At 36.9% G+C, this 10,066-nt stretch overlaps 2 long non-coding RNA genes across 2 annotated transcripts in view; both read left to right on the top strand.

Annotated features, from left to right (window-relative positions):
* LOC138809895 (uncharacterized) overlaps window positions 1–10,066 on the top strand; it is a 112,482-nt gene that overhangs the window by 36,734 nt on the left and 65,682 nt on the right. The gene's annotated exons all lie outside the window — the stretch shown is intronic.
* Window positions 9,749–10,066, top strand: part of LOC138809896 (uncharacterized) — a 57,306-nt gene continuing 56,988 nt past the window's right edge. The window contains exon 1 of the long non-coding RNA XR_011366970.1: window positions 9,749–9,858. This is a non-coding gene — a long non-coding RNA (uncharacterized lncRNA). The remainder of the gene's footprint in view (window positions 9,859–10,066) is intronic.

Below are 10,066 nucleotides of genomic sequence, written 5' to 3' on the forward strand. Positions count from 1 at the left end.
TGTTGTTATTAGAGTTCTTGATTATAGCCATTCTAACTGGGGTGAGGTGGTATCTCAAAGTTGTTTTGATTTGCATTTCTTTTATGGATAGGGAGGTTGAGCATTTTTTTAATGAGTCTATTGGCCATCCTACTTTCCTCTTCAGAGAAGTTTCTCTTTAAGTCTTTAGCCCACTTATTTATTGGGCAGTTGTTTCTTTGGAGATTTGTTATTGGGGAATTTAATTTTTTGAGTTCCAGGTATATTTTAGATATGAGACCCTTGTCCATTGTATGGCTAGTGAAGATCTTCTCCCAGTCCGTGGGCTTTCTATTGATCTTGCTAGCTATGTCTTTTGCCATGCAGAAGCTCTGCAATTTCATGCAATCCCATTTGTCCAACCTTTCTTTGATTTGTTGTGTTTCTGGGTCTCTATTAAGAAACTTTCAGCCTGTGCCAAGGAGACCTAGGGTTTGTCCTATTCCATCCTGTAATGTTTTCAGAGTATCTGCTGTGACTCCGAGGTCTTTGATCCACTTGGAGTTGATTCTGGTACAGGGTGATATATAAGGATCCAGCTTTAGTTTTCTACAAGCAATTGACCAATTTTGCCAGCACCATTTACTGAAGAGGCTGTCTTTCTTCCATTCTATTATTTTAGCTCCCTTATTGAAGATTAGATGGCTATAGGTCTGTAGGTTCATAACTGGGTTTTCAATTCTATTCCATTGGTCCTGAGGTCTATTCTTGTGCCAGTACCATGCTGTTTTCATTACTATGGCTTAGTAGTAGAGTTTGAAATTTGGTATTGATATTCCTCCAGCACTGTTCTTTCTGTTAAGGATTGTTATTGCTATTCGGGGTCTTTTATTGTTCCATATGAATTTTTGGATTACTTCTTTTATTTCCTTGAAGAATGAGGTTGGAATATTGATGGGTATCACATTGAATTTGTAGATAGCATTGGGAAGTATTGCCATTTTCACGATGTTTATCTTTCCAATCCAGGAGCATGGGAGTTTTGGCCAGTTTCTAAGTTTTGTTTTGATTTCCTTTTTCAATTTTTTCAGGTTTTCATCATAGAGATCCTTCACTTCTTTGGTTAAGTTAATTCCTAGGTATTTTATTTTTTGTGGGGCTATTACAAATGAATTTGCTTTCGTGATTTCAGCCACACTTTTCTCATTATTGTCATTGATTTTTGAGGGTTAATTTTATATCCTGCTACTTTGACAAATTTTGAATCAGCTTGAATTATTTGGGAGTGGAGTCCATGGGAGTCTTTAAATACAAGATCATGTCATCTGTAATAAATCATCTGGTCACCCGACATGTCATTTACAACAATGGTGTTAAGACTGCAAAGACAAAGACAAAACATCCTTTGGTGGGGGGGAAACAGAATTAGGTTAACTAACAAATTGGAAGCCATAGCCACAAATGGCTATTACACTACAGAAAGTCATATATTTTAGAATGGAAGAAACTCAAAAGTAATTAAGTCATAAATTCAATCTCAATTCTGAGTTGTAGGAATTCTTGATGTTATCTAATTTTTCTGAATTAGTCATACCTCTCCAAAGAAGTAAGTTACTGTGTTTGGTAAGGGTGAAGATTCTGCCCCGGTGTTCTTCTTGCTACTTCACAGCATTCATATGTGTCACCTTGTGGTAGAACACATTTATATACATAGTACCTTTGTAAGGATATGATTCTGAGGAACTCCCTATCCCCAAATCCCAAATCTGAAAATGCTCCTAATGACAATACCTTAAGAATGCCTGAACAATGGTGGGAAATTTCACTCCCAATTACATGATGGATCCCAGTCAAAACCCAGGTGTGCTGGAAGTTGTTCGAACACACAGTACCTTTCATGTGTCTGGCAGGATGCTGTATCCTTCTAGTACAAAATGTTGTTTCCACTTCCCTGTTTATTTGGAGTTTTGTATGTACTCCTTCATTATGAACTGAATGTCCCCTAGGCCTGTGGCATAGCTATCATCCCAGATCTTCCTCCAAGGCAACTCTGGAGTTGGAACTGCTCATTGTAGGAATCTCCTCTTTCCCTCCCATGACCTCCTATCTTTTCCCCTTCTTCTCTCTCTTCTTCTATCCTTCCCTCCATCCCTGTCTTCCTCTCTCTCTTTCTCTTTGTCTTGTCCATACTAGGGTTTGAACTCAGAGCCTTGAACTTGTTGACCTGTTGTGTTATTCTGATGACTAGTTTTCTCATTGAAAATGGTCATTGTATTTTCTTTGGTCAATATTATACTTCTAACCTGTCAAATATCTGATTATCCACACAGACCATATAACTTCAGATCATGGTTTTGAGTTACTACTTTTTTATGTCACCCAGAGATTTCCTATTCTCTTTGCTTTTTATTTTTCTTTTATTGAGTTTTGTTTAATTTAAAACGTTTTTGACAAAGTATTTTAAATTGGACAGGAGTTTGGTGTCAGGGAAAAACAAAATGGCTTATTCTGTTATTGAATTGGCTCTTAAAATTAAACATTTATTTTTCTGAATCAAAGAACATAGAACTTTATTCAACAAGATTGGTGACAATAGCAGGTTCTTTTGGTGCTCTGTACATAGGTCTAGTACCCACTCTGGAAGGCCAACAGGTGAGCTTCTGTCTTTATCTGGGACCACGTTGTAGCCATGTGAATAACTTGTGGGGAAAACTGAATGTACCATAGATATTAATTCTCAGCTGTGACTCACAGTTGAAAGAACTGATAAATACACTTGAAACATTTTCTATCCATTGGCTCTCTATGTACTTTCTAAAGGTGAAAAGTTCTAAGAGTCAGATGCAGTCCAGATGTTCAAAGCAGTAGCCTGATCTTTACTATTCTCATCACTGTTTTTCCCAGCACTCACCCCTCCTCATGTTGCATCCTAGAATCTCTTCCAAAATAAACCACTTTCACTAAATCCTCATTTGCGGTGCACCAAAAAGACAAAGCCAAAACCTCGGCCTATGCACTTAACGTATCCTCAAACTGGACTTCTTTAACCGCCTTTACTGCTCTGCTCTGCTAAGTCTCCTAATGGTCCCAACTGATGTTGGTCCTCCACAGTGACAGCTTTGTTGCCTGTTGTCCTTCCTATCTAGGTGCTGTGATTATTCATTATTGCTGTAGAAAGCTCTGTGAGCTAATGCCATGCCAAACTCATCTATGGGCTCTGGGCTATCATCCTGCTTGGCCTCCCCAGTCTCCAGCACTCCATATCCATTTTTGACCATCCAGAAAGCAGAACATTTCTTGAAGAGGAATCTGTTTGATCTGCTTGAGTCTAGTGCCCATCTCTGGATGAGAGTTTAGAAGATTCTGTTGCCCAGACATGTCTACTCAGCTCTGGCTGAGTCCACCACACTTCCTCAGTCTCCACTGCATGGATCTCCCCATCTGCTTTCAGGGAACATGTTTCTGACAGATGCTTGGACAACTTCTTAAGAGATACAAAGTGTTTGCTAAATTATTTGTGGAGTGAGTCCTTAAATAAAGAAACAGAAAAGCATGGTCGAACCTGTGAGGCTTATTGGCCGTAAACATTGGGTTTGCTCAGTTTTCATACCCCTTCTGAACCATAAGAATCGTACCCAAGAGAACTACAACCTTGCAACTCAAGTTTGTTTGTTCTTTTCAAATAGCTCCTTTTAAAAAACCAAATCCAGCTAACAGCAATGTATTTGTCCTATTGATTGTCAAACATTATTCTGTTTTGTTATTTTTTTCCTCTTCGTTAATGTATATGCTGAATTCATAGCCTGCAATCCATACTGCTGGAGCTTGCCAATTAAAGCTTACATTGAAATGTTATGAAATAGAACAGTTTATTGTAATCATAGATACGGTACATAACATTATAATTTGCTTCTTGAAAGCTAATTACAAAAGTTGTTTGAAATAATCAGGGCCTTATTCACTAGCTGAGGGAGGAGAACAGCTGTGTAAATACCCCTGTAGTGGTGGCAAGGGAGTAGGGTGAAAAAAAATAGGTTAGTTAAAGGTTCAAACAAAGAGTAAAAAATAAAATGGAAAAGAATCCCCTGAGTTCTATTCTGTGATTGTAATGAACATTCAAGGGCTGACTGTTCCAGATTTTCAGCAAAATATTGAAAGACACTTTTGACATAACAACAGAATCTTTTAGAAATGAGAGTGTTGAGTGTCTATCTAATTAATCGCATCTAAAGTTCCTGGGAATCTTCCATACTCAGAGTAAACTCTTGGAGTACATTGACTCATGCTAATTTTCTCTAGAGAAAAAGGTATAAATTAGGTATCAAGAAAACAGATGGCATTTAAAATCCAAATTCCTCCTCAATGGAATATATTGGTCTCTATAAGAGAATTCTAGAAAAGCTGTTGTATTGTTTTGCATGGGCCTGGATGAGGTGTGCAAAAACAGGGTGTCCTACTAGTTAGTAATACTTTTGTTCTGGAGACCGGCTGTGCATGCGCTCTTAGAGAAGTCTCTTATGTGACTGAGTAAACTGCTTCCCTCATATAATTCAGTCACTTTATTTTAGTGTGAGATAAAACCCAGTAGCATTGTCCTCAAAAGGAATCACTGCCATTTCACAAGTTAATGAAGCCCTGACAGGGCAACACGGATCTTCAAGGATGACCAATCCAGCAGGACAAGCCGTGCAACTCCTCAAACTGCTGGTCATAGCTTTTAAAGATATACTAGGAATTACTTGATATATAGCCTCTTTTGACCCTCCATAAAACTAGTTTCCACACTTAAAAATGAGTGTATTGTCCTAGGAAATTTACTTATTTTTCCCAAAGAGAAAGTTATTTGGCCAACAGAAAATACAAGGTTATTTGCTGAGCTCAAAGAACCCACTGGGGTTATAAATAGATATGCACACTGCATAGATAATCTCCACTGAGCTTCACTACTTAAAACTTCTTGATGCTTTCTCCATACTCATAATAAATCCTGCCTGATCCTAATTAAATTGGGGTTCAGGATCACTAGTATTTTATCTTTTACCGAACTTTTAACAACCCCTTCATTATTCACTAGAGTGGGTGGAACGCACATATAAATAGCAGAGAGTAATGCAATATTTATTATCTTCTTTACTGGTAAAATATTTTTACACAGCTAGCAGTTTATTTTGTCCTAAATTCAGAGCTGTTTTTCAGTATTTAGTACAATATTGAGCCAACAGGATATCAATAAATATGTGTTGGTGGTTTAGATATTAAATAAAGTATCTTTGAATTACTTGAGTGTTTATTTTGAACAAAACTTAGGGTTTTCAGCTAAAATGCTTAAAGAAAATGCCTGTGAATTCATGCAAAGATCTATTTCAACATGAGAATCCAGCACATATCTTTCTAAGACAGGCACAATTTAAGTTCAGACATCAAATGATTAAAAAGACATTATAAACTTTCAAACGTTACTAATCCAGTGCTAAGTACATATGTTTGATTCTTTTTGACTTCTCTATAATATTTGATAGCATTGTTTCACTTACATGTTCATTAGAAAATAATCATATTTTCTTAGAATAATTTATTAAAATGGTCTTCTTCCTGTGAAACTTTACCAGGGATATGTAGGGTTTTTTGCTTCTAGTTTCCATATAGCATTGTGTCATGAATAAATATAATAAACAATCTATAAAGTATGTTAAGTGTACAATAAGTAGGAAAACACATATTTGTGATTGTGTTTCCAGTTGTTTGGTTTGTTGAGTTGTACAGAATAGCACACAACTGTAATCCCAGTACTTAGGGGAAGGAGTATGAAGCAATCTACTCTACATACAGGACATAGGATAGCCTATACAGACTAGGCCATCCAGAACAATCCTATCACAAACAAACAAACAAAATTGCCCTAACACAAAATAAAAATAAAGATAAATAAATCATGTTTACAGACTAAATACATGTAAATTTTATTTGTCAACCCCATACCACAGTGAACTTGGAAATAGGTAGAAAAGACTGTCTTCCATCACCCTGTGATTAGAAATATTCATGTTTTAGACTGATTTGTATATCATGAACTGCATATGCTATAATTCCTCTACTGTCTGGTCCTGTGGTTCTCCTCAGTAGTCATCTTATATGTTCCCGAACTCTCATTTTGTATGTTGGTGGACGAGCACAATTTTCCTGGAGTCCAGTTGCATACCTCCATCATGGCTGTAGCTGAACCTGACCAACCACCTCTGGGTCTGTGTCCCTCCTGTGTAAAAATCAGGATCGTGGGGCTTGAATGTTGACATGAAATACATTTCTGATTATCCTTCTAATTGTCCTTCCTAGAGTAAAATTTGTTTTCCTCTGTGAAATTATGTCTTCAATGCAAGTGACAATGTAGGTATCATTAAGAAATACTGTGATTATTTCATGCTATTTCACTCATCATCTTGTCCCAGCTTCCACAGTGCTAGGATTAAAGTATGGAACACCAGGTCTGGCTTCTGTATGACTTTTTTTTAAATGTAGGATTGCAATGAGTTGAATAAGTATTCCTGCTTTTTAAATAAATTAAAGTGATAGGTGGATCAATAACAAGATTAGGCTGTTTGTTTCAGTTGAGGCTTTTGATCAGAAATCACAAACTCAACTGGACTTAGCTATGTCAAAAAATACAAGCACCAACGGGGTACCGGTGGCTCATGCCCATAATCCTAGCTACTCAGGAAGCTGAGATCTGAGGATTGCAGTTTGAAGCCAGCCTGGGGAAGAAAAGTCCCCATGAGACTCTTATCTCCATTTAACCACTCAAAAGCAAACAAAAATCCCACCAAAACCAAAACCTGGAAGTGGTGCTGTGGCTCAAGTTGTAGAGCACTAACCTTGAGCACAAAAAGGCTCAAAGACAATGCCCAGGCCCTGAGTTCAAGGCCCACAATTGTCAAAATATAAAACAAAAAGGAAAGAAACAAAACCCAATTCTTGTATTAAAAAAAGAAAACAGCAACAACAAATCAACCACAACAAATCAACCACAGAGCCCCAGATGCTCACTTAATGGAATTTAAATGTAGGAGCAACTCTCAGGAAGAATTTCAGGATCTGAAAGAAGAGAGACCAGATTCCTCCAGTATGGAGACTTTCACTCTTCAGAACATGTCTCTCTCCACTTGGTGAGATGCACAATAAATACCAACCAGCAGTTACTTTTCACATATTCAGACCGAACATGGAAACTAACTCTAGATACCAAATTCTAAAACCTGCCTTCAGTCAGGTACACGTAGTGAACCAATTATATAGTAGTGATCAATGATAGTTCATACAAGACAGGAGACAGTCAGCATCTTGTTACCAAAATTGTTTGATGGGTTTAATAATTTAAAAGTATGCTAGCAAGACATCATAGTGGTCCATTGTGATATCTAAACCTCATTTCTTTCTGAGTCATTTAAGACTATAAAATATGTATTATTAAAAACATCATTCTACTAAAGATTGCCATTAGATGTTAATTATAACATCTCAGGGAAGATGTATAATATGGAATTTAGGATGCATAATAGAATGACTTACCTGTAGTATATGCTCAATAAGTATTTTTTAATTGTTTATTCAAGTAGCTATATCATGAGATGTGGTATAACACCATTCTGTTCTTTTAGACCTAATATTCCAAGAAAGAAAAGATTGGTCCAAAAAAATGAGTGGAAGTAAGGGGGAAAAAAGGATGGTATGTAGAGAAGGTGTTAGGCTCCAAAGTGAGAGGACTTAATTTGCTATTTGTGTTACAGGATTTCTACTTGGTTAACTATGTTATTCTTTGGCAAATTTCTGAATTACTCTCATTGTCAGTTTTATTATCTTGACAATAAGAAAAGAATCTGTCTCAGAGTTTGTAAAAACTCAAGGGAAAGCTCAATGTGAGCTCTAGGGAGTGTATATATTTGAACATTATTATTATTAGTGTTTGGTATGGAATGAGCCACAAAATCCCTGACTTTTACCCCCTCATCTCTTTGAAACTCTTTCAGAGGCTTAAAAACCAGTCAGTAAGACTAATATTTATGTTCTTTAAAAAAGTTTAAAGAGGTGCTAGGTGAGGACAGTTAAACTGATCTCTAACAAAAGACATGGTTCTTTTCTAGAAGAAAGGAGATCACTTAGCTCACAGGACATGGCAGGGCCACACTTCAAAGTATTTTCTTTCTCTGTACCAGCTTCCACAACATATGAAAATGGCTAATGTGAGTATTACATAGCTGTACTTACTTTAAGACATAGAGACCTGTGGTTTACATTCACAAGAATGTTATAAAGACGTTCACCATTTTTTCCATAGGCTACTGGTTCTTGATACTGAACTATTTGAATTCCTTAATACTGTGGATATATCAGATGTATGGTTTATAAATATTTCCTCTCATTCCCCAGATTTCTCTTCATGATGTTGACTGTTTCTTTTTTTTTATTGTGAAAATACTGTACAGAGGGGTTACAATTACATGGGCAAGATAATGAGTACATTTCTTATCAAGCATTGTAGCCTCCTCCTTTGTTTCCCCTTCCCATCCTTTCCTATTCTCCGCCCCCCCCCCGGCCCGCCCATTTTGACTGTTTCTTTGCTATGCAGTGTTTGACTGATACAATCTCTTCAGTCCATTTTTTCTCTAGTTGTCTGTAGTTTGGTTCATATTCAAAATAAATATCTTTGCCTAGACCAATATCAAGATTCTCCTCTCTTCTAGGATTCTTATGGTGTCTCCAATTAAGGTTTTATTGCATGTAAGTAGATACTTTCATGTCTTATCTTTCAGTCTGCCTTTCATTTTACTCTCTGGCCCAACCCTGACCCTACTTAGATTCTTTGATCAGAATAGATGGGTATTCAGAATAGCCTGGCGATCAATTGCCTTTTATTGAGGTCTCTGGCCTGATAGCTCTGGCTTGGACTTCCAGTCCTGGGATGAACAGAAGTGCTAAGAGTGGACATCTTTGACTTGTTTGCAATCTTAGAGGAAAACTCCTAACTTCACCATTGAGTAGAATTTTAACTATAGGCTTGTCATCTGTGGTCTATATTGTGTTAAGATATATTCCTTTATAGTATGTAATTTCTTGATACCTTTTTATCATAAAAGGATGATTTGGGCCAATTGTGTTTTTTGTGTCTATTGAGACAATCATATGATTCTCTCTCTCTCTCATATGGAGTTTGAGCCTAAGGCCTTATATATTCTAGACAAAAGAGTGACTGACCATTGAGCTGTACTCAGTAATATGAGCCCAGTAATATGATCTATCCCCCATTTTGTTGTGGTTTCTCACATTTGTTGATTTGTATATGTTGAATAGTTCTTGCAAACCTGGGATAAATGCCAATTGAACATGGTATATGACCCTTTTAATAAGCTGTTGATTTTAGTTTGCTAGCACTTTGTTTAGGATGAAGGACTAGAAATTCAGCAGAATGATGTAAGGATCTTCTTAGGAAATGAGTCATAATTCTGAGGAAAGAAATGGAAAAAGTGGGCATTTTGGACCTGAAGACTGGGGCTTATGTTTTTCATCTGCCTTAGCTTTTAGCATTACAAAGAAAAGAATGTTTAAGCTAGATCTTTTCCTTTCTTTTGTAATTACCTTCAAATTTGTCTTTATGCTTAGTAGAGCAGTTCATGTACACTTGATATTGTCAGTACAGAATGTTAGGTCCATTTTTATTGTGAAAATACTTAAATTCTTCTTCATGTTCTGTTACGCTGTTCCAAAGAACCTCTGAACATTCTGATGCCCACACCTTAGCCACTGTAGACTCAACACTGTGAAATGTGAAATGCTTCCCCTCGGGACCCAGCAAGTGAATGGTAAATAGCTGCCTATCAGTGAGCTTCTGGAACTGCCCTTCAGCACTAAGTATGCTTATCCAATTACTTGTAAATGTAAGCTCTATCTCTATCCAGTTACTTGTATAGATCACTGTACTTGTAATACCAAAGGGGGCCCAGGAATAGTGGCTTGTGCCTGTAATCCTACCTACTCATAAGGTAGATATCACAAAAGTCATAGTTAGAGACCAACTGGGGCAAAACATTACCAAGGCCCTCTCTTGATCAATTATAGT

The sequence above is a fragment of the Dipodomys merriami genome, unplaced genomic scaffold, assembly GCF_024711535.1.
Source record: "Dipodomys merriami isolate MVZ:Mamm:240054 unplaced genomic scaffold, mDipMer1.0.p SCAF_5, whole genome shotgun sequence".
In the NCBI taxonomy this organism is placed as follows: domain Eukaryota; kingdom Metazoa; phylum Chordata; class Mammalia; order Rodentia; family Heteromyidae; genus Dipodomys; species Dipodomys merriami.